The sequence below is a fragment of the Triturus cristatus genome, chromosome 3_2 (genome assembly GCF_964204655.1).
Source record: "Triturus cristatus chromosome 3_2, aTriCri1.1, whole genome shotgun sequence".
NCBI lineage: Eukaryota > Metazoa > Chordata > Amphibia > Caudata > Salamandridae > Triturus > Triturus cristatus.
Window position 1 is genome coordinate 939,228,236 of NC_140584.1, and position 16,558 is coordinate 939,244,793.

The window sequence follows — 16,558 nt, forward strand, 5'->3', positions numbered from 1 at the left end:
TCTGCTTTCACCATCTAAAATCTACTCAAGGGAGTAAACGGATCCACATTGTTTCTTTGTGAACCTCCTAATTCCTTTAGAAATAGCAACTGTCATTACCGGGACCCATCGGAATTGACATGTCACTCACACTGAGGGTCAATTGCTTATTAAAATTACAATTCAAGGAGATGTGAACAATTTGTCATTTATTTATTTGTGCAGTTCTATACAGTAAAAACATGGCCCAGAGGATTGTACTGGTAAACTCAAACGAATGGGTGAGATTGAAAGAAATTCTGTTTTAATTGGATTGAGTTTTAGGTGGTATAAGGTCATTTCGTCTTGTACCTTTTGCATTTTTTGGGTAGAAACTGAATGCTCTCAGATGAACTGACCTTGGGATAGACTTCAGTATTGTCATAATTTTGACAATATAGCACCCCTTAACATTTGAGAAGGACTCCAAGGGGTTCGATATAGAAGTGAAAAGGATAGGAATGAGTATCAACCTTATCGGAACTATTGTGTCATTGAGACAGGGCTGGAGAATTATTGTCAATTTTGATATATTGAACATGTTTGATTAATAGACGAACTAGTTGGGGGCCATGGGCCTGCTTCAGAGTTTAGCCACTGGGGTACTCTGCCATAAATGTGGTGGAGTACCCTGTCCTCCAAACTGACAGCCCGTCCGCTCTGTGTAAAGTAGAGAAAGCCATCAATGTTTTTGCCGGTGGTGCTCCCGCAAGTGGAAACCTTTCACTGATTGCCCGATGGACTCAGGGCTCTTGGTGTAAGAACATCACATTGTCCGACCTATTTAGAGTAGTCTCATGTACTTTTGTTTCTCCTCTTGACTGCCAGTAAAAGCCTGGTGATCTAGAAAAGAAAAAAGGGCGCACACCGTCTCAGGGTCATTAGCCTTTTGTTTTACAGAAAAACTCAAGCAGAAACACGGCAGGCACTCAGAAAACATTCAATGCCTTCAGAGGTTATGTCCACTCCCGGTGGACTGCAGGCCACCCACCAATCTCTAAATCAGGCCCTATGTCTTCAATGCCATACAGCTGCCATCATCTAGGATGCAGAGTGCATTATCGCTACCTAAAGCAGTGCAGTTACGTACTACTGCCTTTTCTAAAGTGGGACTGAAACTCATCAAAGGGATAGTTATCCGCAATGCTTTAAGTGTGTTGTGTGGCAACACAATTCTCAAGCACTTTTGTTAGAAAGGACAGACTTGAGACAGGTCAAAAATGTTTAGATCCCTTGGTGTGTTTTTTTCAGTAAAGGAGTGGCTTTGGCAAATGTTTCGAAAACTGGGGACCCATCTTTGAGCAAGACGGAGGATAATCTGGTTGGTTTTATGAGGTATATGATGTGGTGTCAAGCCTTTGGCTGCATTCCACAGAACAGTGTCCAGGAAGCGTTTTGAGGGTTCGACTTTGGTTATGATTTTTACTAGATCACTTTTAGAGAAAGGGTTAAAAATTACCATTTGGTCTTACCTTTGCACAAAAGACTGAAGTCTTTCTGAGAGTAGGATACAGTTAATTCTATTGAGTAGACTAATCAGACGTGGCCTTGGGTCTTCAATTTTAGGGGATGGAAAGGGTTGTTGGCAGCTTTGACTATATCAAAGAATTGTTCTGGGCAGTTATCAGGGATGTTATATCTGTAGCTTTGGCTTTGTAGATGTTTATAGAAGTCATTCTTATACCTTCTTTTGGCTGCCCTGAGGGTTTCCAATTGAGATGGGGAGGGTGATCGTTTCGTTTTGCTTTTAATCAGTCTCAAAGAGTCACATTCCTCAAATAACCCTTTAAAAACAGGGGGCAGAAGATTTGGATCTTTTCTGCTTACTATTAAGAGGGGCTAGATATCCAGAGCAGCGCTGAGACTATTGGTGGGGACATTGACATCAATGTTGGTGCTAATAGGAGAAAGGCAGTTTAGAGCCGCAGGAGGTTCAGATCAAGATTCTTAGCGTCTCTACACCATAAATCTTTTATTTTCGTTAGGCCACAGATGATTGAGGAATACTGCAAAAGGAATCAAGAGTTAATTGGACCAATCAACAGGCGCCTGGTCATTTGCTGAGATAAATTCATTTTTTGTGATTAAGAGATGAAGGGTCACCAATTCGATGTGTGTAGATTTGTAATGATGCTGGGAAAGGTAATTTCTAGAATGAAATGATGAAAAATTGTTTTGTAAGTGATTGTGAATAGTACAATGCATAGGCAATGTTGTAAAACTCAAGCTAATCAGAAACAGGAGTGGAAAAGCTTTGAAGTAACAGTTTATAAGCGAGATGACGAAGATGGAATCTGAAGCCAGCATACTTTTCAGTATCTTCAGAGTGACCCCCTTGAGAATGCAGGTATCTAGCCGATACCTTGGGGCCTCCAAAAATATGAAGCCCGAAGGTGGCACATGCATGGCCTATGAACCACAGAAGGAGGATGAAAGTAACGGCTTTCTACAGAGCACAGCATCATACTGAAGGGGTGTGCGAATGAGAGGACAAAAGAAAATACTTTGGTCAAAGGCGCACAGATGATGCCGGGTATACAAGAAACCCAAAAGGCATTGCATGTTCGCAAGGAAGGTGCATTAACAAGAGAGTTACTTCTAGGGGACATAAACCATGCAGCGGTGATGACGTTTCCAGGTAATCATTGTGGTTGCAAAGTACAGGTTTTATTGAAGGAGAAATATTTTGTAGTTGAGGGCGCTTATTGGACGAGTTTTGTTATTCTTTTGGAGGAAGGGTAGACTGGAGCAGTAGCACTGCAATTCATTTTTTAAGGTAAGAATGTTTTAGAAAACATGCACTTTCCTCTTCACCAAGAGGTGAAAAAGCAGGAGGAAACGGCAACATATATAAGGTTGTGAACTCCAGAAGGGTATTCTAGATAAGCATCATTCTGTGGTCCAATGCAGCATGCTCTATTCAAGGTCTGAAGCTCTTTTAGTCCAATTGAAAGTACGGGGAAGTAGGGATGGGAACATTTTTGTAGCTTTTTAGGGTCAGATTTACAACACTTTTAGGCCTAGAGCTTTTTTATGGCATGATTGCCAAATGTTTAGAACCAGGTGAACAACATTTCAAAATAACATTTTTGATACCCCTTAAATAGTGCATTTCAACTAAATGAATATCTTTAAGAGAACATATGGTCAAATTTTTTAGGCCAACTGTGCAGCTTAGAAAGCCCAGACTGGTGGAGGAAATCAATAACATACCTTTGGTTGGTGCTCCATCTCCTCATCACAGGCCTGAAATATGATCTATTACACTGCTTCTTCCTGCCTCATCAGAGCAAAAATATAATTCCAAAATTCTGGAAGAATGATGCAAGCCAGAATCTTCACAGTCACTCCTACATCTATCTCAGTAACTTGACAACATTTTAATTTTACCTAAAAAAATAACTCATTTATATAAATATATCAGATAAATTCCTGACACTTAACCATAGTTCACGTTGCATGTTGTAAGTATGCTAATGATACCCAGATAATACTTAAAGTGGAAAACCCTAATGACTGTCAAGTTTGAAATCTAGGTGACTGCCTCAGAGCCATTAACCACTGAATGATAAAGAGTGATCTTAACTTAATGCATCAAAAACTAAGATTTAAACATGTGGGGGATGGAAAAATTTGGATCCATTGACAATTTGGCCAGAAGAACTATAGGAGCACTACCAACAGCTTCACCGGAAGAAACCTAGGAATTATCAGGGACTCTGCTCCTACTATGAACCTTCAAGTTAACCTAGTACGCAAATCAACATTTCATATCATGCAGATACTCTAGCATGTCATTCCACATAGCAGATGTCCTCAGAAGATCCAGGCAACTACTTCCTTGATCATACTGAATAGATTATGTCAATAGCTTATTACAAAGGACCACCAACTACAGCTATGAAATACCACAAAAGGATCCAGAATGCAGTGCGAAGACAACTCTTACATATAAAGCCCTCAGACCACATCTTCCTAGTGTTGAAGGACTTTCACTGTCTTCCTGTTGCAAGAAAATCTGCTTTCAAAATACTTTATAATACACTTAGGGGAATAAATGGAAAAGGTCCAATTTTCTTTAAGATGAAGTTTAAGAGATACAAAAAATGGACACAGTTTCCAGATTAGCATCCTAATAATTACTCCACCATATCGGAAAAAAACAATTGGTGGGGCATTCTTTTGCATCCAAGACATAAAATTACGGATTTCAATTTCAGCAAGAATAGAAGCCACTGATAACCATTTAAGGAGATGGTGAAGTATTAGCTTTCCCCCACCAGAATCTACTAAAGATACTAAACTACTATTACTCGGCTAAACAATCTGCAAGATAAGAACCACAAAATCCTATTTAGTACAAGAAAATTACCCAATACCCACAACTGAGACCAAAGGACAGCCCATAAGTTTCAAACAAACAGGACAGAAAAGACTACAAGAACCTCACTCTTAGTGACAATGCCAACCAGAGGAGAAACAATTGATATAATTCTAATCATGTAATAATAGGTATAAGTAAATGTTTAAAAAAGAACCATTAACAATCTGGGATTTCCCACTGTTTGCTCCTAATAAACAATTTTCACAGCCATCTCATAAAACGTAAAATCATTACTGCATAAGTTAACACCCTGCATATCAGTTTTAAATAAGATACTACTGCAGTATGCTTGAACTACAAAATATTATGAATTCTTTCTCCCTAAATAACAGCTTTGCTGTCCCATCAAACACAATCCTATACTAGAAATGTAAATATCCATACTCAATAGACTAAAATCACACCTTATTATAAATGTGTATATTACTATATAAAAATAGTATCTCAAAATAATGGTGTGAAAAACCTTGTTTAAAAGTCATTACAAAGGATTAGTGATACGCATGACTACAGACAGTATGGCAATATATAATACATATGCACGACAAAGTTACTAATAGGGTGTAGCGTCCTCTTCAAATACATGAACTCAACCTTATGGCCCTGATTACGATGCCGGTTGAACGAGCATCCGTCCTGCATCATGTTGGAATGGAAACCGACCGTCTAGTAGTCGGTGGTTCCATCTGACGAATTAGGATGCAACCGTCCATGAGGTGGACGGAAACACACATTTTTTTAATTGCGGCTTTTGCAGCGGCCGGAAAAGGGCCGCAGCACAAGCCGCATTGGGAAAATTGATTTTTGCAAGCATCCATGCACCATGTGCCACGCACAATGTGGTGTCTGGCTTACGGGGTATGGATGTTTGAGGCTGCGGAGGGTTGGGGCCCTGCTACGGGCCCCCAAAGTCTGTTTCCGACAGCCTTCAATGGCATTCAGACCGCCATTGAAAGGCTGTCTGAAAGGAACATCGTAATCCCTATGGCGGTGCCTGAGCAGCAACACTCGTATTGTAGGGAATTACATTCCGACCAACAGTCGGACGGGCTCCTTGAGCCCGCCGGAATCGTTGGTCGGTCCCTCAGCAGCTGCCTCTGACCGCCAAGCATCCTAATGCGGTGGTCGAACTGTGGCACCCAATGTTGGTCGGACCGTAACCGACGGCTTGTCAGTTGCCATCTATTGGCATCTACATTGTAATGAGGGCCTATATATGGAAACTACACAATCTCACACTAATCTGCATGAAAACAATGTAAGAAATTTTACTCACAGGGACTCAGGCAGATGCCAGCAGGAGGGTACAGTTAAGGTCCAGTTGTCAGTGGTCAGCTGAGTACTTCCAGGAAAAGTCCTCTTGTAGCTTGTTGTGCTACAACTGTGGGGGAGTACAGGCACTTTACTATTGATTAACAGGGAGAAATGGCACAGAGTTCTTAAGGCAGCAAAAATATAAGGGCCAGGAAAAGGCCCCAAAAAATCCAGAGTGACCATGTTAAAAGGCCGTTTCCTACAAACAGTAATTCAAGGTTGCATGGCACCAAATAAAAAATGCATAACTCACTGCAAGCCTTGACTTGCCTTCTGATTAATCACCAATATTGGGCTTCCATGAAGTGGCATGCTATCCGTATGCAGAGTGCTTCAGAACCATGTCAGAGACAGTAATTACTATGTAAATACCCATACCATACATGGGTTACTTTAAATGAAAGGATGTAAATATCTGGCTCTTCTTTGAGCGATTGCCCTCTCTCCATGTGCAAGGCATTGTCAACCCAGCCCGGTCTGGTAGTTTCATATCCTAAATGATTTACTCACCTCTGGTCTGCTCCTGCCAGTCTTTGAAAGATATTAGCTAACTATTAACTACAAAGTCATTTCTGGATTTGCTTGCTTAATTGCAGGACAACAGCCACTTGCAGTTCCCTGCTCAGCTACTTGAACCTGCAGCCATTTGCCAACTCCAGCTGCTCATTGAGGGTCCCGGTTCGATCAAACGTCCCACTAGATCATGAGACAGAGCCAAGTCTTGTATCGTGGACATACTTTTCTAGGAGTTCTTATTTTGCATCACCTTTCTGCCTAATTCAACACAGTTTTTAGGGGTATCTTGATCAAGCAGCTAGATTACTCTGATTTTTTTTTTTTACTTGAGTTTTATATAGCGCTGGCTAGACCCGGAGGTATCGGAGCGCTTTACATGAGGAGAGTTACATAGGTTACAAGTTACACATTGTTACAGAAGGTACGTCAATTACAAGTTACATCCGTTGGTTCAAGGCGTGTAGAGGGTAAGGGGGTAATGTAAAAGGGCGACAGGGAGGTAGATTAAGCGGAGAATTGGCACAAGGAAGACATCACTTTCTTGAGTTAATTACCTTTCTTTTTTTCTCGGTCTAAGATGTTTATTGTAATATAATTAACAAAATATACTTAATCCTTTTCCCAAAAAATCCTCATATGGTGATGGATCAGTCTGAAGCAAGACATGGAGGTGGAACTTGAATATCTGCAGTCAACTGCCCTATCTTATGACTGGACATCTTTCTTAGCTCAGTTTAGTGCTGCCGCGCCAGAAATGATCTCAATCAACTCTTTGGTGATAACAGCTTGACGGGTATGGTTGTAAGTTAAAGTCAGCTTGTCAATCATCTCAGAGGCATTCTTGGTGGCATTGTCCCCTGCAGTCATTCTTGCACTCTGCTCACTGGTAGTGGACTCCTTCAACGCGCAGAAGATGATGTTGGCCAATGTGAAGTCTTGGCAGTTTCAGAGTATATCAGCATCAATGTCGTCATTGATAATAATGCTTTCAGAACCTGAAACTGTGTCAAGGGAGAAGATTGTTTTTTCCTCCGTCTTGTAGGAGATGACAGACCTGAAGTGGTTATAGATGTCAGATCCTTGATCAAACTCATATCTGCAATTTTAGAGTTCTGTGGCGATAATAGATGCATCTCCAAAAGTGGGTGGCTTTCTGCCAACATCTTTAAACATCAGCAAAATGTGATCCCTGTGAGTTCTCTGAAGAATACCGCTCAGCTTGTCTGCAACTCCCACAATCAGGGCTTCCTTCCCAGTACTGCAAAAAGGCAGAAATCTCATTTTTGATGGATTTTGCGACAGAGGAGTGAACAGCACCGCAGAGGCCACGATCGAAGGAAACGCCAATGACAGGATGCTTTTTCTTGTCTTCGGGGGCCTTTATCTCTGCTTTCTCATACAAAGCAAGTGCATCAGTTCCATACACCCTGGAAGGTTTCAGAGCTCTCTCAGCTTTAGTGTATTGACTTGGGAATTTTCTGAGTGCTCTTGATGAACTTCAAAAGTCTTGTAATTTCCTTTAAGGTTCCCATATTTCTTACTTGGCCCCATTGCACTTGCAAACCAAGACACTGGACGAGAGAACATGGTGACTCCGATCAAGGTCAGGCTTCGCCGACAGATCAGGTGCTGACAGAGCGAGTTAATTACCTTTCTAAAAGAAATTTCACCTATTATCAACATTCCATCCTTTCAAACCTGATTAACCCCTTCACTGCTAGGCCTTTACCCCCATTGTGCTAAGGCTTTTTTTGGCTATTTGGGGTAGTTCGAACTTAGGCCCCTGTAACTTTTTGACCACATGAGGTATCCACGCCAAATTTGCATCCTTTTTTTCCAACATCATGGGGATTCTAAAGGTACCCAGGGTTTGTGGATTCCCCTGGAGGGTACCCAGAAATTAGCCAAAATACAGCTAAATTTTGTTTTTGTTTGGAAAAAAAGGCTACAGATGAAAGCGTCTGTTTTTTTCCCTGCAAATGGTATCAAAAAAGGGGTTGTGGTGCTGAAATCACCATCTTCCCAGCTTTCAAGGACAAGCAGACTTTTGTCAGAAAACCAAAATCTTTTACACAGTTTTGGCATTTTTCTGGGACATAGCCTATTTTTTGTGCTTTCAACCTACTTCCAGTTAATGGTAGAAATGGGTATGAAAGCAATAATGGATCCTGGAAAACTAAACATTTTAGGAAAGTAGACAAAATTCTGCATTCAGCAAGGGGTCATTTGTGTCGATCTTTCAAGGTTTCTTCATAGAAATTAACAGTAAAATATAGGAAAAATTGAAAATTCGTTGAAAAAAACAGCCATTTGTGTCAACGTTTTCACCTGTAACTTCTTTTAATTATGGCCGTTGTTTGAAAACAATATACCGGTACATTTGCTGGATCTTTCTGGTTGTGGGGATATATAGGACTTGTAGGTTCACCAAGAACCCGACGAACCCAGAGCCAATAACTGAGCAGAGTCTTGCAATGATTTTTTATTATGTACGGGGTATGTAGCAATTATTTTGGTAAAAATGTATACATGGAAAAATTGGTATGAAAGACACCTATGTATTTCTGAAGTGGGAACAAAATATAGAGTTTAGAAACAGTAGATATTTGCACATTTCCGAAATTGGGAGTACTAGCATTGTCTTTCATTTGGAAGGCAGAAATACATCGAAAGTCAATAGATAATAACAGTTGCTCTACAATTCTGTGTTACTTTAAGTCTCCTGATATAAATGGCACCTCACTTGTGTGGGTAGGCCTTGTGCCCACGACAAGAAACAGCTCAAAACGCAACGTGGACACACCATATTTTCGCAGTGAAAACTGACCCTTTTTTTGCAAAGTGCCTAGCTGTTGTTTTTCAACTCTAGCTCTGCCTGCATCTAGGAAAACCTAGCAAACCTATACATTTTTGAAAACTAGACACCCAGGGAAATCCAGGACGGGGTGATTTGACTGGCTCTCACGAGGCTCGGTTACCCAGAATCCCTTGCAAACCTAAATAATTGTCAAAAAAACACATTTTCCTCACATTTCTGTGTTGGAAAGTTCTGGAATCTGCGTGGATCTACAAAATTCCACCCACCCCGCGTTCCCCAAAGTCTTCCGAGAAAATTGGTACTTCACTTGTGTGGGTAGGCTTAGTGCCCGCGACAGGAAATGACCCAAAACGCAAGGTTGACACACCACATTTTCACAGTGAAAAACGACCCTTTTTTTTCAAAGTGCCTAGCTGTATTTTTTTAGCCCTAGCTCTGCCGGCACCTAGGGAAACCTAGCAAACCTATAAATTTTTTAAAACTAGACACCCGGGGGATACCAGGGAGGTATGGCTTGCGTGGATCCCCCAACGTTTTCTTACCCAGAACCCCCTGCAAACCTCAAATTTAGCTGAAAGAATCAATTTTTCCATACATTTTTGTGTGGGAAAGTTGTGGCCTCACCGGGCTGACACAAATTTCCTACCACCGAGCGCTCCCCCAGGTCTCCCGATAAAAATGGTGCCACACTTGTGTGGGAGGCCCAAGTACCCGCAACAGGCAAGGTCCCAAAACCTATTGAGGCGACATCAAAATTGCTTATCACAAAACGACCTGGTTTTGCAAGGGGGGTCACCTGGGTTTTTGGCCCCGTGCTCGTCGGCCAACTAAGGAAACCTACCAAACCCACACATTTCTAATAACTAGACACCCAGGGGATTCCAGGGAGATATGGCTTGCGTGGATCCACCAAAGTTTTCTTACCCACAATGTTTTTAATCCTACCTGCACTCTGTTTTCGGGGCTCTACCACGCTCCTGTCACACCCGCGCAGCGGATATTAGCGCTGCCGCGGGACAAACCCCAAAGTCCTTTGCCGCCATTCACGGCGAGCCCACAGGCCACGCCCCTTACGAGAGGCCACGCCCCCTGACTCCACTATTTAAGGACGCTGATTGCAAGCGCCACTTTCAGCACTGAATCTCCTGAGGCGAAGCCGGGAGCACGACCGCAAAAGCACATTTTTTAAAATTTGAGTGTCACGATTATATTGTTTTTAATCCTACCTGCACTCTGTTTTCGGGGCTTTACCACGCTCCTGTCGCACCCGCGCAGCGGATATTAGCGCTGCCGTGGGACAAACCCCAAAGTCCTTTGCCGCCATTCCCGGCGAGCCCACAGGCCACGCCCCTTATGAGAGGCCACGCCCCCTGACTCCACTATTTAAGGACGCTGATTGCAAGCGCCACTTAAAGCACTGAATCTGAATCTCCTGAGGCGGAAGCCGGGAGCACGACCGCAAAAGCACATTTTTTCAAATTTGAGTGTCACGATTATATTGTTTTTAATCCTACCTGCACTCTGTTTTCGGGGCTTTACCACGCTCCTGTCGCACCCGCGCAGCGGATATTAGCGCTGCCGCGGGACAAACCCCAAAGTCCTTTGCCGCCATTCCCGGCGAGCCCACAGGCCACGCCCCTTACGAGAGGCCACGCCCCCTGACTCCACTATTTAAGGACGCTGATTGCAAGCGCCACTTAAAGCACTGAATCTCCTGAGGCGGAAGCCGGGAGCACGACCGCAAAAGCACATTTTTTTAAATTTGAGTGTCACGATTATATTGTTTTTAATCCTACGTGCACTCTGTTTTCGGGGCTCTACCACGCTCCTGGCACACCCGCGCAGCGGATATTAGCGCTGCCGCGGGACAAACCCTAAAGTCCTTTGCCGCCATTCCCGGCGAGCCCACAGGCCACGCCCCTTACGAGAGGCCACGCCCCCTGACTCCACTATTTAAGGACGCTGATTGCAAGCGCCACTTAAAGCACTGAATCTCCTGAGGCACGCCCACACCGACCCTCTCCCTTTCTGTATAAAAATGTGCATCTTCCGGAGGCGCAGTGGACGAGCGCAGCGGGAGTGCCGTTTGCGCGCCGAAGGCGCGCCAAACGAAAGCCCGTCTGCGCCCGTCCGCGCCAGGCCGGGCCCAGGGCCCGTAACCCCTGGAGGAAACTCCAGTATAGTTAACATCTATACGCCTGAGCTGCTACATTCACTGCGACCCCCTGTTAAACATAACTGTGAAATCTTACACAACTATAGGAACACCTGTATTGCATGCCCTGCATGCAACTTTCAACTTGACGTCCCGCAGCTCTGTCGGCCCGGATCCAATGGCCGTAAGTCGGCACACACATGGCGTCTTGGTAGCCTGAACTGCAGGTCACTCAGCAAACACAAAAGAGACATATTTGACCTTCTGTCCGACAACTCACTAGACGCCCTTTTCCTCACTGAGACATGGCTACACGTCAGCTCTGGCCCAGACATTGCTGAAGCCCTACCATCGAATTATGCCATCATCCGAAAAGACCGAACCACCGGCATTGGAGGTTGGATAGCAGTCATCTTCAAAAAATCGCTGCAATGTACTTTGGAACCCATTCCCTTAACCGCCTGTAAGATGGCCCTTTTTAAACTCCAACTCCACCCGAATTTCACCTTCACAGGTCTCCTGATTTACCGTCCACCTGGCCCTATACAACCTTGGGCCACCCAACTAGTGGATTGGACCGCTTCAGTAAGGGTAAACTACAACAACCTATCTATCGTAGGCGACCTGAACATTCATTTCGACGACCCAACAAACAAACCAGGAAACAATTTAGTTCATGACCTGGCCGCCATGAACCTCACCTTATGGAACTCGGGCCCAACACACAAAGGGGGCCACCTCCTGGACCCTATTTTTTCCAGCCTTCCCCTGCTACACTGCCAGCCTGCTCTGCCCCTAGATTGGTCAGACCACTTCCTAATAAAATTCAACGTGGATGATCATACGACTTCTAGCGTTCCGAGCGGGACAAGCAAGTCCTTCACAAGAAATTGGAAAAAACTGGACATAAACCAATTCGCGTCCGTCTAATCGCTGCCCCTCTGGATGAAATATTTGACACCGAAGACAGAGATCGTAGCCACCAAAATTAACAAATGGCGCCTAGGTGCCCTAGACATTTGCCTGCCCCAAGCTCACAAAAAATCCACCCTTCATAACTCCCCTGCCTTATGGTATAATGAGCAACTGAAGGCTACAAAATCCAAATGCAAACGCCTAGAACGCCTTTGGAGGAAAGATTACTCCCCGGTTGCCAGCTCGAACTATAGAAACGAGCTCAAGCTTTATCATAAAGCCTGTAACACGGCAAGAGCCAACTATGTAGCCAAATCTATCTCTGAAGCTACAAACAAATCTAAGACTCTTTTTAACCTTGTAAAAGAGTTAGCAGGCTGTAATACATCAGCCAAACCTCTTCCTCTGAACAGTTTCCAGTGTGAAGAACTAGCGAAATATTTCACAACAAAGATTGAGACAATCTACCAGGAGATATTAAAACAGCACCAGGTTCATGCTAAAAGGGTGCAAGTCCCCGGCCCTAACGGAGAGGACATCTCCTCTCAACCTCATCCATCCTATGAGCCACTTACAGCGTGGCCCGGGATCGATGTTCAGGGTCTGCGAGACATCTTAGGGAAAGTAAAATCTGGTTCGCCCGCCGACCCCCTCCCGATCTCAATACTCAGACTCCTGGACACCCCACTACTTGCCGTGATATGTCAAACATTGAACTTATCCCTCTCCACGGCTAAGGTCCCGTCATCCTGGAAACATGCCATGGTCTCACCTCTACTCAAGAAACCATCGGCTGATCCAAAAATCCTGGCAAACTTCCGTCCAATATCCCTCCTGCCCGTCTTCTCCAAAATCTTGGAGAAACATGTCCATGAACACCTCGTAAGGTTTGCGGAGGCTAACGACATCCTGCACCCCTCCCAATCGGGTTTCCGCCCCGGTTTCTCGACGGAGACAACACTACTTGGAGTGATGGAAAATCTCCGCCTACTGGTCGATAAAGGAGACTCAGCTGCGCTGATTCTACTCGACCTCAGCGCAGCGTTCGACACCATCTCTCACAACATACTGCTTGCCTCACTCTCCAACATGGGCATTAAAGGTAATGCACTAGACTGGTTCGCATCTTTCCTGACTCTCAGGACATTTCAAATCTCCTCCAGCAGTGCAGCATCTAATGTGCATCTTTCCCCCTATGGAGTGCTATAAGGATCGGTGTTAAGCCCCCTGCTTTTTAACCTCTATGTAACCCCGCTCGCCCAGATTGCTGAAGCAGCTGGTCTCAAAATGTTCACATACGCCGACGACTCACAAATCGTATTTTCCCTTTCTAATAGTGACAACGATTCCCCCTCCCTCCTGCAGACAGGCCTCATGAACATCGCCACCTGGATGAGCACTAATATGCTTAAACTCAACGGCAGCAAAACAGAGGTCTTAATAGTGGGTCCTAACCAAAACCTCTGGAATTCTAGACACTGGCCATCTGAAATGGGCCCCTTACCAACCCCGTCGCAACAAGTCCGTAATCTTGGCATTACCATTGATAATGGCCTAACTATGGAGCCCCATGTCAACAACCACACAGCTACCTGTTTTACAATTCTGAGATGGCTCAGAAAAATCATTTGGATGCTCCCGGACGATACACAAAAGACTGTGGTCAACGCACTAATCACCTCCCGTTTAGATTACGGTAATGTCCTCTATTTAGGGGCATCACAGGCAGTCATGCGACGCCTCCAACTGGTACAAAACGCTGCAGCCAGACTGCTATGCAAATGCAATAGGAGTGAACGCATGTCCGGTCACCTTAAAGCGCTCCACTGGTTAAGAATCGAAAATAGGGTCAAATTCAAAACTCTTAGCCTCATGCATAGAATAAAATGGGGCAATGCCCCCGGATACCTCCAAACCCTCGTGCACACTTACACGCCTGCTCGATGCCTGAGGTCCTCCACTCAAGGCCTTTTCTGTGTCCCCAAAACACGCCGAGCGAGGATGGGAGGAAGATCCTTCTCCCTTCTAGGCCCCAAGCTCTGGAACTCCCTCCCCCAACCTCTCCGTTTGGAAACTCGCTACACTCATTTCCGCAAAGCCATTAAGACCTGGCTTTTCAACCAGTAACCTGCTCCGGTCTCTTTCTTGAGACTTTCTCTTGCCTTTATGGTGCCAGGAAACCCTTTTTGGGTAGCTGTCGCGCTCAATAAGCCCAATAAATAATAATAATAATAATAATTCTGTGGCTCCACGCAGATTCCAGAACTTTCCACCACAAAAATGTGAGGAAAATGTGGGTTTTAGACAAAGTTTGAGGTTTGCAAGGGATTCTGGGTAACAGAACCTGGTGGGAGGCACACAAATCAACCCATCCTGGATTTCCTTTGGTGTCTAGTTTAAAAAAATGTACAGGTTTGCTAAGGTTCCCTATGTGCCAGTTGCGCTAGGGCCCAAAATCCACAGGTAGGCACATCCTGAAGAAAATTCAGTGCCTAGTGGGCTTTCTGCCGCCCTGGGGAGGGAGAAAAAAGAGGGCTATTGCCCAGATATGCCCCCAAGGGGGGCAGAACGACTGTGGCTATTCTTTTTGGGGGTGGGGGCATAGGGATGCCCATTCTGGGAAGCCCCCACCCCTACTAATAGAAAAGCCAGCATAATCGCTGGCGCCTAGTGGACTTTCTGCCCCCCCCCCCCCCAGGGCAGATCAGGGGCTACTGCCCCCATCTGCCTCCTGGGGGGGGCAGAAAGGCTGTGGCATCTTTTTTTGGAGGGTGGGGGCCTTGACATGCCCATTCTGGGCAAACCCCACCCCTACCTATATAAAACAAAAAAATCCCTGGCGCTTAGTGGGCTTTCTGCCCTTTCACCCCCGGGGCAGATCAGGGGCTATTGCCTCCATCTTCCTCCTGTAGGGGAAGCAAGTCTTTAGTTTTCAGCCCCCACCCGGGCCTATAAAAAAAAGAATCCCTGGTATCTAGGGTGCTTTCTGCCCCCACGGGGTGCAAATTGGGGGCTACAGCACCCATCTGCACCCAGGGGGGACAGAAAGACTGTTATTGTGCAGGGGGGGTTGGGAGCTTTGGCGTGGCAATAATGGGCAGCCCCCACCCCTAATTTACATAATTAAAAAAATCCCTGGTTTCTAGTGGGCTTTCTGCCCCCTTGAGGGGGCAAATTGGGGGCTACTGCCCCCATCTGCCCTACAGGGGGGCCAGAAAGACTGGAATTTTGTGGGGGGAGGGGTGGGGGCATTGGTATGCCCATATTGGGCAGCCCCCACCCCTAAATAAAATGTAAACAAAAATCCCTGGTGTCTAGTGGGCTTCCAGCCCCCACGGGGGCAGATTGGAGGCTACTGCCCCATCTGCCCCCCAGAGAGGGCAGAAAGACTAAATTTGCCCAAAATAATATGGGGGAAGCAAAGGCCCTTGCTCAATGGGCCGCTCCCCCCTCCTTGGTGCCTAGTGGGTGGATCCCTGCTTGGGGTTCGCCCTCCTGGGTCGATCCCCAAGCAGGGATCCCCTTTCCAACGATACCTCTCCTGACTTTCTATGTGCTCAGGGGGCTGAGCTAGTCCCCTGAGCACATAGAAAGTGAAACTGAAATTAGCCTTTTGGCTCATTTCAGTTTTATTTTCATTGCAATGACGTCAGCGCGCCATGCGCACGATCGGCATTGCAGTGAAAATGTAATTTGGCCTCGGGAGGTTGGGGAAACTCTTCCCCAACCTCCTGAGGCCAATAAAAAAAAAGGGAAATCCCGAGGGATTTAGTGCCCCTCTTCTCATGACGGAATGTTTCCGTCATGAGCATTGGAGCACTGGTGCTCATGACTGGACTATTCCGTCATGAGCACCGAAGGGGTTACATCTTCCTTTTTTCTAACATCTGGCAGTGTATCTCATGCCTCAACATAGTTAACTATGTTGTTTAAACCTCTTAGATACCCAGAATTAAGAATCATGCCAATGTTCAGTGTATTAAAGTTATAGTCGAAGAAATTTTACGAGCTTCTCTTAATCTGGTTTAACACATTTTAAATTATCTAAATACCCAAATCCTGCTGAAGCCAACTGACTCACTCTGGTCCAAAGCTTTGTAAGCATTAAGCTAAACCCCTCAAAAAGAGAAATTCTTATTGTCTGACACATCTTGAGCACAGTTCTATAAGCGGGTCCTTGTTTACTCCTTCAATAGCAGACTAGAGCCAGATGTACTAAGGGATTTTTGCTGTTGCTAAGTCTGTGATTCGCAACATCACAGGGTTCTCAACTGCAAAATCCCTTTTTCTAATATACTAACCCTATTTTCCGATGCAGAAAAGTTTTTCTGAATTGCAAAATAGGGTAACCTCCGCAGGCTATACAATTGGCTTGAAACAATACACAACAGGGAGGGTCCTCACATTCTACTGTCCTTAGATGCTGAGAAGGCATTTG

At 45.0% G+C, this 16,558-nt stretch overlaps 1 protein-coding gene and 1 pseudogene across 4 annotated transcripts in view; both read right to left on the reverse strand.

Annotated features, from left to right (window-relative positions):
• The window catches only part of BCAS3 (BCAS3 microtubule associated cell migration factor), a 3,636,180-nt gene that overhangs the window by 1,183,591 nt on the left and 2,436,031 nt on the right, over positions 1-16,558 (reverse strand). The gene's annotated exons all lie outside the window — the stretch shown is intronic.
• On the reverse strand, positions 6,962-7,779 carry LOC146858844 (ATP synthase F(1) complex subunit gamma, mitochondrial pseudogene; annotated as a pseudogene).